This window comes from Cryptomeria japonica, chromosome 8, assembly GCF_030272615.1.
Source record: "Cryptomeria japonica chromosome 8, Sugi_1.0, whole genome shotgun sequence".
Taxonomy (NCBI): Eukaryota; Viridiplantae; Streptophyta; class Pinopsida; order Cupressales; family Cupressaceae; genus Cryptomeria; species Cryptomeria japonica.
Window position 1 is genome coordinate 2,147,335 of NC_081412.1, and position 10,089 is coordinate 2,157,423.

Here is a 10,089-nt window from a genome sequence, read left to right on the forward strand (position 1 = left end):
GAAAACAAAGGAAGCACCGACACTTTGATCAAAACAGATGGCAACATTGAGAACGAGAATGCATATTAAGCTTTGCATTAGCTGCACATCATTATCATCTTAATCTTGCATTAGGTTGCATATCATTTTAATCTTCCATTAGTATCACTTCATTATCATTATCATCGTCATGTCATTCTTACATCTCATATCAATACATCTCATATCATTATCATTATCATGAATGTCTCACATCATACTTCTCATTTTCAAGATACATCTCATCATCATCATCTAGTTGCATTCATCATTGCATCCATCACAAGCATATCTATCACATCATCATGAAATCTTTCTTCACTTTGATATCTTCATCATTCTTCCAACTATAATCTATCAGGTCTTATACAGGATGTATCTTTCCCGAAACCAGACATTTTGATCAGGTGTTATACAGGATATATCGTTCTTGAAACAAGACGTTTTGATCATCTTTGTCTGATATAGGAGGTGTCATTCCTAAAACTAGACTTGATCTCAAATCCAATTAATCTTATCAATCCATTTCATCTGATCCATTCTCTCATGTCATATACAAGATGTATCTTTTTTGAAACAAGATGTTTTGATCAGGTCTTATACAAGATCATATTTGTCTTATACAGGAGGTGTCATTCTTGAAACTAGACATGACCTCAATCTTATCAATCTAATCCATCTGATCAATCATATCATTAACCCCATACATAAGCATATCATATCGACTACATGTAGAATGCTAGATCACATTATTCCACAACACATAAAACCACATAACATGTTAGAAACATCTGCGTTCATCAAATCCAACCATCATCTGCATTCATCATATCCAACCATCATCTGCAAAAGTCATATAATTAAAAGCATATCATATAGCTCATCAAAATCAAAATAGCTGCATCTATAGCATATCATCAGGGACATGTGTGACCACATGCTGATCCAAAGGAAAATGAATGATACAAGTCAGAACCAATCCTCATTCAAAACAAATAAATGTCCAAAGTCCCTGGATATTATATCAATCAATAACTCAATCTAAGTTCCATATTGCAAATCAATCAATCCAAGTTCCATATAGAAATCTATGAACCAAGTTCCATATCGAATCTAGACCCATATCGAATTAAGCAACATATCGAATCAGGACCCATATAGAATCAAGACCCATATCAACACTTGAACCATATCGACAATTAGGATTCATACCAACGTGACTTTGGTGGACGTGTGGGACATGTATGCGTTATGCCCACATTAGTCTTCCTCGTTTCTTCAATCTTCGATGGACGTGTGGGACATGTACGCGCTATACCCACATTAGTCTTCCTCATTTCTTTAATCTTTGGTGGACATGTGAGGCATGCACGCGCTGTGCCCACATTAGTCTTCCTCATTTCTTCAACATTCAGTGGACGTGTGGGGCATGTACGCGCTATGCCCACATTAGTCTTGTATGTCCTTTGGCAAGAGACACCCTTTCACCATTAGCACCCTTTGAAAGAGTGCAACTCTTCATTATTTTTGTCGTCTTAAAGGGACACAACCTTTTATAATCAAATCTGCACTTCTGATTTTCAAATTGTCCCCCTCTCAAATGAGGTTCTCTTCTCCCTTTTATATCTCATTGTTGAGGGAGTCACAACTTTTCCTTCAATGTCTTTTGACCATTCATTAACTTAATTATATTTAATTATATTCTTTTATATTTTAATTTAATTTTTTTAATTTTTATTCTTTTGTATTTTTTATAATAATAATAATAGTTATTATTATTAAATTATATTTCAAAGTAGGGACAATTAGGGATGCAAGGTATCGTGATTAGAAGATGATTCCTAGGTTGGTGCGACAATTCAAGGTGTTTAGATATGCGAAATCGAGCCTTGAAGGCCGAAATAGGACCTAATTAGGGCTTTGATGAATTAATTGATTAAAAGGATAAAATAAAAGGGGCACACTTAGGGTTAAGGGCTCAATTTTATGATGTCTGGAGTGATAAAAGAGGACTTTAGATTTATTTAAATTGATTAATTAAATGCTTAAAAAGAATTTAAAATGCAAAATACAATACACTAAGGCAAGTGCTAACCTAAGCGTGAAATTGTACCACCCAATTAAGTGTGTACAATTTATGACACTATAGGTGGAAGGATGCTCCTCTAGTCTATGGTAAGCAAGTGCTTATCTTTTTCAAGGAAATTCAATTTATCAAAGACAATCTCAGAGATTGGAATAAAAGACATTTGAAGAATATATTTGTGTAAAAGTCAAGAATAGAGAATGAACTGGAGGAGCTTCATAACATTATTATTAGTAATCGAATGACTGATCTAGAATTTCTCAAAGAAAAAGCATTGATGAGTGAATAATCTAAGATTCTTGCTAGAGAAGAATTATTTTGGAAGCAAAAATCTAGAGAATGTTGGTTAAAAGTTGGGGATAGAAATACTAAATTTTTCCACTCATCGGTCAAAGCTCGAAGAACAAAGAATAGGGTCTTTGAAATAAAAGATGAGAATGGAAACATGCTTTCCAAGAGGGAAGATATTAAAAATAAATCTATCAAATATTTTTCATCCTTGCAGAAGTTTGATTGGGGTGATGAAGATAGGGAGGACGATGACTTGAGGGATATCATTCCCAAGCTTATTACCTAAACTCGTAATACCATTTTGCTTAGGCCCGTTGAAATGGAGGAAGTTCAAGTTGCAATCTTCTCACTAGGGAATGAACAAGCGCCTGGCCCAAATGGGTTTCCAGCATGCTTTTATCAAAAAAATTGGGAAACTATCAAAGTATGATCTATAATGCGATGGAAGAATCTAGAGAGGAAGCATACATGTGCAAATTTAAACAACACTTTCATTGCATTAATTATGAAGAAAGAAGTGGAGACATCTTTTAGTGACTTCAAACCCATCTGTCTATGTAATGTGGCCTACAAAGTAATATCTAAGGTTATTACAAATAGATTGAAAACTATTCTTCCTCTCATTATCTCGGAGGAGCAAAGTAGGTTTGTTCTGAGACGCTCTATACTTGAATGTATTATAATAGCCCATGAAGCTATCCACTCCATCCAAAAAGAAAATACGGATTGAATGATGGTGAAATTGGACATTAAGAAGGCCTATGATCGTTTGGATCGACCTTTCCTTCTCCAAGTCCTCTGAGCTTTTAGATATGATGACAAATGGGTGGCTTGGATAAGAGTTGTATTTGCACTCCATGATTCTTAGTCTTGATCAATGAGAGTCCACAAGGATTTTTTGAATCCTCTAGAGGCATTCGGTAGGGGGACCCTCTAGCTTTATTCATAATCATGGTGAAATTCCTAGGGAGGCTTATTACTAAGAGGAGGCTTGAAGGCATGTGGAGAGGTATTAAGATTGCTCAAGGAATAGATTCTATTTCACAGCAACCATTTTCTAATGACATGCTTTTGATGGGGGAAACATCTCTTTGGGAAGCTCGTTGCATGAAATCCACCCTTGACAAATATTGTGAATTGTCAAGGCAGAGTATCAATTGGAACAAGTCAGAGGTTATGTTTTTAAACACTAAGTGGAGAAATAGAAAGAGATCTGTAAGATTTTGGAATTTAAGATGGAGATATTGCTAGGGAGATTATTGGGCCTACCTTTATTTGCGGGAGCTAGTAGAACCAATTTGTGGACGAAACTTTTGGAGTGTTGTCGGAACAGGATGGAAGGATTAAAAGTAGATGGTTGTCCTCAGCAAATAGAATTCTCATGCTGTGTAATTTCCACAATCCCAATCTACTATATGATGTGTATGAAGAAGTATTTTTGGAATGGGAGTTAGAATCAAGATAAAATCCCATTGCTTGTGTGGGACAAAATATGTAGGCTAAAGGATTTTGGGAGTGTTGGTCTTCAAAGATGGAACCTCGTGAATGAAGTAGTGGGTGCTAAGCTTGTTTGGAAGATGTTTAAAAATCCATAAAAAATGGGCTAAAATTTTGAGCTACAAATACTTGGATGAGAAATCCAATAAGTGGATCCACTTAGGGGGTTAGCCATTTGGAACTTTATGATGGAGTGTAGACATGTCATCATTGATTATCTCACATGGAGACTAGGTGATGGGAGCAGTGTCTCGTTTTGGGATGATTCTTAGGAAGGGCTTCCAATTTTGACTGATAATAACAGGTGTGTTGAGGTTAAGAGAGTAACGGAAGTGACTTGGGGAGAGAAGGTCTTAGACTATATGGTCCTCAATGAATCAAAAGGATGGGCTAAGTGGAAATGGAAGGAAGGCAATAGACTAGGTTTGTCAAATGAGGAGATTGGTCACCTCAAAGTAATCATGAAAAGTAGAAACTTATTACTATCCAAGGAAAAGGATGAATTGATTTGGTGTGGTCTAAACGATAAGAGTATTCTGTTAAAATTGGTTACAAATTATTGGAATCGATAATTTTTTCGAAGTGGCCAAGTCATCCATGCTAGAATAAATACCTTCACATGATTGGCATTGAAGAAGAGGATATTGATGGGTGACGAGTTGACACGATATGGATTTCATGGACCATTTGGTTGCATGCTATGTGGTGATGCTAATGAAATATTAGACCATCTACTCAAGAATTTTAGGTATTCTTCTCAGTGTTGTTACTTTGTGCTACAAAAGTTGAATTTAGCCTAGCCTTTCCTTTTCCTCAATCTGTTAACGAGATGTTCCAAAGTTGGAGAATTGTGACATCCAAATCAACCTTCTCATGGATTGATAAATCTATCCTTTATCTATCATTTGGGAAGTTTGGAAAGAGCGTGACACAATTTTCAGGGGAAGGAGGAAAGTGTGGAAAGGTTGTGTGCACGTATAGAGAATTCAATATTTGAGCTTGTAAATGTTGTAGTAACCACTCAAAATCCGAGGAAATTTCTTTTTTCTCTTTCAAATGTTGCCCTTCAAAAACAATGACACCTTAAAATTACATTCATTAATGGGTTTCTGAGGGTTAATCACGTCTCCACTTCAAGACATGAGGTCATATGGGAAAGATTGGACAAAGGATGGGTCAAGATAAATTTTGACAAAGCATCAAAAGGGAATCTGGGGCCTTCTGGAGTTGGATGTGTTGCTCAAGACAAAGATGGTAATATTCTTGCAATGGAAGCCTAGAGAATTGATGATGGTACCAATAATGGTGCGGAAGTGAAAGCACATTAATGGTTGTTGAGTTGAAAAAGAAGATTGAAATTGAGGAACTTCATCTAGATGGTGATTCCAAGGTTGTTGTCAATGCTATAGCAAATGGTAAAACACAAGCATGGAAGATTGATAAAATTGTCCACATTGTCAAGAAAAAACTTGACACTTTCCAAAATTTCAAAGTTACCCATATTTTCCAAGAGGGAAACCATATTGCGGATACACTTTCTAAGTTGGTGGCCTCATTTTAGAATGTGTTGGGAGGTGGGTTATTTGAAGACATGCGAAAATTAAATTTGGAGTAGATTGTAGTATGTAGAGGTGGTATAAAGAGAAGGACAAAACATTTATTTCACTCATTGTCCAAGGAAGGTGGTTTGTGCATAGTTTTATTTGTTTTATTTGAGTGTGACAGTGCATTTGTTTCTTCATTGTGAATCTTTCGTCTACAAATTGTGGTGAAGTAGATGGAAGGAAAGATTGAAGAATATATTTTCGCAAGATGATCCTTTTTCTTCTTGTTGGTGAACTGGGATATGATTTTTTCTTGGTGAAATTCAAATATAGATATTTTACCTATGAAAAAAAATATAGTTATAGTTAGGTTTATGATTAAGGTTAGCTTAAGGTCAGGGGATTAAGAGTTGATTAAAATTAAGATTTCCATTCTAAGAGAAAACTTTGGTTAGGGTTGGGGTTAAGGTTAGTATTAGCCCTCAAATAGGGTTAGAGTTAGTGTTAGGATTCAAATGCATGATTACCATTTTAAGATAAAGCTTGGGTTAGGGTTATATTGAATTACGATTATTTATTGTAAGCATTAGAGTTCAATTAGGATTGGAGTCGGTGTTCCTAAGATATTAACTTTAACCCTAATCATCACTCTAACCTTAATTTTAACTTTAGCCCTAACGATATCCCTAACTCTACCTTGACACTAACCCTAATCCTAATTATATATCTAACCATAACCCTAAGCCTAACAAAAAAAGACATCAACAATCAACATCAAAACTACTCACTTTAATCTATATGTCATATAGATTAATTACTTCCTTATATTGAAAAAGCTAATGTACATAATTGCACCTCTTTTTGGTGCAAGTGCTAATTTGAATATTCCCCTCCTTTATGCCTTTATGCAATTGAAAAAGCTACCGTACATAACAATTGCACCTCTTTTGGTGCAAGTGCTAATTTGAATATGCCCCTCCTTTATGCCTTTATGCAAGTGCAAGGTTAAAATATGGTGGGTCTACTCGACCAACATAACGACTAACATGGTCTTGTCATGCTAGATTTGTAACTTTTAATTCTTTGGAAGTGCCAAAATTTTTGTGTCTAGTTTATATCATTGTCTTGTATCTTATTTTGGCTTCTACTTTGAATGGAGGTGGAGATGAATAGTTATTTGTGACCCATTTTTCTATTCATCAATATTCATGATAACAAAATAATAAATTCCAATTCTAAATATTTATATTGTCTTTTGAATCAAGTAAGATTGGTACATTAGAAAATTTACAATCCGTGATAAGATAATAATAAATTCTAGTTCTAAATATTCATATTGCATTCCAAATCAAGTAAGATTGATGCAAAATAAAATTTACAATCCCTTCAAATCATAAATCAATCACTTCGTATCATATGTCCATTAATCTTGTATTATCCAATACACAAAATATTTGGATTCTAGGTTTCATCCCATTTTGTTTCAATAATACCCAAAACCAGATCAATGGAAAAAAAATCAGGATTGTATTGATTTAATAGACAAAATTAGCACACACCTACTACAATGGTCCTGATCTTCGGATTTTTCAAACCGGTATCTTTAATCCTCGTCCATAACATTGACTCCAGACATTGTTCTGTTGTGAGCAGGCCTCAAAATTCAAGTTAATGATAAGACATAAAATAGGATCTACGAAAAAATGGACGCTGATATATGTAGTGTGATTGAATATGCGATCCTCGTTGCAGCCTCTGATTGCCCTCACGAATTAAGGAAGAGGAGAGATAAGAGAGCTGAGATGCTTTACACATCAAGATCTCTCAGGTGCCGCTGCTGAAGATCATGTGGATAATGGAAAATAAACATGATGGTGGTATTAATAAGAGTTTCAGTAATAATAAGGTCGCCAAAAGCAATAATAGGATCAAAGTTACAGGTTGAGAAGGTTGAAGCTCTGACAAAAAAAATCGAGGAAGAATCTCAATTTGTCAAAGAGGTCTTTAGGATAAAGACACTCTTACAAGTAGGGATGAGGTAAAATTTTCATTTCCTGTCATCTCATTTTGAACTTTAGAGAAAAAAGGGAAACAACCGAGGGACCCCGAACAGCACTGACCCGTAGAGAACTTAACCTTTTGGCTATATGAGTATATGGCTTACCATGAAATGATCTTACATGATTGTCAGCACTTGCTGGTGAAACAGAATGTTCCTGCAAAACACAAAAGGTTATGCATGCTATAGAACTTGTGCCAAAAGAATGAAAGAAAAAAGCATAGAGAAAAATAATAGTTCGATCCAACGTGAGAGGACACCTGTTATTGCAGCCACAGCAACATTTCCAGCAGTTTAAATCCATAAAGCTGTTATAAAAATCAAATATGCTTCCATCTGTTTCAAACTTTCACGGTCAGCTCCTCTTACAGTGAATAGGAGAACTTGCAACAAAAGGAATTGATTTGGGCAAAAAGTTGGAACTTACCCACAGATTCAACATTTAACTACAATGACCCAAAAAGATCACAAAATTTTCCACAAGAAAGTCTTAATTTACCTGACAAGCTTCTTCGACATAAAGCTAATAGTTTTTGACTTGTGCTTCTGCAACCGATTCTCTTTCCTACAAATGCCAGTTGCCTGTAAGTTATTGGATATTCAGACAAGATCAAAAAAATTTGCTTTGACATCAAACCAAGTAATGAGTCTAACCAGTCTTCATTACAGATAAGGTAAACTAAGAATGGCCACTGGTACAAATGAAAAGCAATAGAACCCCAAAGCATCATATACATTACAACCAAGGCAGAACAGGAACATGAAGAAGGTGAAATTTTCTATGGGAACATACACACAGGCAAAAATACATCCCAATAGCATGTCAAGTAGTCCTAAATAGGACGTTGAAGTACTTACTTGCCCTAAGGTGAAATTTTCTATGGGAACATATACATAGGCAAAAATACATCCCAATAGCATGTCAAGTAGTCCTAAATAGGACGTTGAAGTCCTTACTTGCCCTAAAGCATACCTTTAAGATTTCAACGGATAACAAAAAGAAATGTGGTTCTTGAGAGACATGGGCAAACACTAACTTCAATACAAATAATTCGCAATGAACTGAAAATGATGAAAATTTATTATGGTTCGTGTATATTAGCAGAACCTGATTTCATTACCGCAAAATTTAAAATGAGCAAAGATAATGAAAATTCATTGGGCCGTTAAGAAAACATGAGAAAGCCTTGAATGAACACCAGAAATTCAAAGAGATGGCAAGGACAGAAAATTTTACCTCATCCTGATTTGCAAGGATCTCTTTCATCCCGATGACCTCTTTTAAAATTTGTGATTCTTCTTCATTTCTTGTGTCAGAAATTCAACCTTCATTCCTGTCTGTCTGCATCACCAATACTGCTGGGAAACTTATTATCATCAAACCGCTATAAATAACAGCATCTTTTTCATTTTCACCATCATCGATATGATCTTCATTTGACTAACATCTGTATCACATTCACAGCATCTCAACTGTAAGACGTACATATGTAAAGCCTCTCAGCAATATTATTTCTCCTCTTCCCCAATTCACGTACATATGCAAAACCTCTCAGCAATATTATCTCTCCTCATTCCCAATTCATTAGGGCAACCAGAGACTGCAACATGGATTGCATTTCAATCACACTCATATATCAACCTCCACGCCCTCAAAGAACTTCCACCATTTCCATAAATCCCATTTTATGCCCTTTCATTTAATTCCAATTCTAAGGTCTACCCAAAACGAAACAAACCCTGGACTCGTATTACAAAAAAGGTTTAAAGAATTCAATATACCTTCAACCAATTAATTAATACTTGTTTGAAAAACCTCGATTGGGCGTGACCTTTCAAGGGATCTGATTTGCTCTGGGGTGTGGCGCAACTTATTTGAAACCTAATCTACCTAATCTGGAAAACAACTTAAAGATGAACTTATGGTGTGTGCTAATTTTGCTTAAAAAATCATTACAGTCCTCAAAGCATGTTCAAATCTGGGACCTTGAATATTACTGAAATTAAAAAAAAAAAAAACACAAAATGGAATGAACACCAAATAATATTTTCTGATCGGACAGAGACAGAACAGGCCAAGCAAAAAATAAATGGTTTCGATTTTATTTGCAGCAAAAGAATAGAAAACCCCAAGATTTCGTTTGCAGGAAAAAGAAAAACAAGAAAAAGAGAGGAAAAACCCTAAAATAGGTAATGAAAAGAGCAAAAGGAAACGGATATATATAGAAATGGATTGGGATGAATTTAGGATGGTAGCTGCAAAATTGCAGGTCCTTTCGTAACAGTTTTAAGAGAAACTGCTGTTATTTTGTGCCAGTTGATTTAGAAGTTTCTTTGCCAATGTTGAGCACTGACAGGTCATTTGAATGATTAAATATCGTTTTCAGGCTATGGTCCCATGGAGTGGGTTTGTTATATTAAGCTTATTTTAGGGAAGGTTTTATAGATTTTAAATACAAATTTACAAAATTTTCACAATATATATATATATATATTCTAAATACATACAATTATCAACATAGGTTAATGAAAAATATTAATTATATAAAAATAATAGAATGATAATTCAAAAATAATATATTATCACAAATAGA

General features: G+C 34.9%; 1 long non-coding RNA gene across 1 annotated transcript; it reads right to left on the reverse strand.

Moving 5' to 3' along the window:
• Positions 1–6,830: 6,830 nt before the first annotated feature.
• Positions 6,831–9,888, reverse strand: LOC131028866 (uncharacterized). The gene is made up of 4 exons (XR_009102659.2): positions 8,733–9,888; positions 7,995–8,060; positions 7,756–7,831; positions 6,831–7,652 (listed from the first exon to the last, which is right to left on the reverse strand). It is a non-coding gene; the product is annotated as an uncharacterized LOC131028866 (long non-coding RNA).
• Positions 9,889–10,089: the final 201 nt, after the last annotated feature.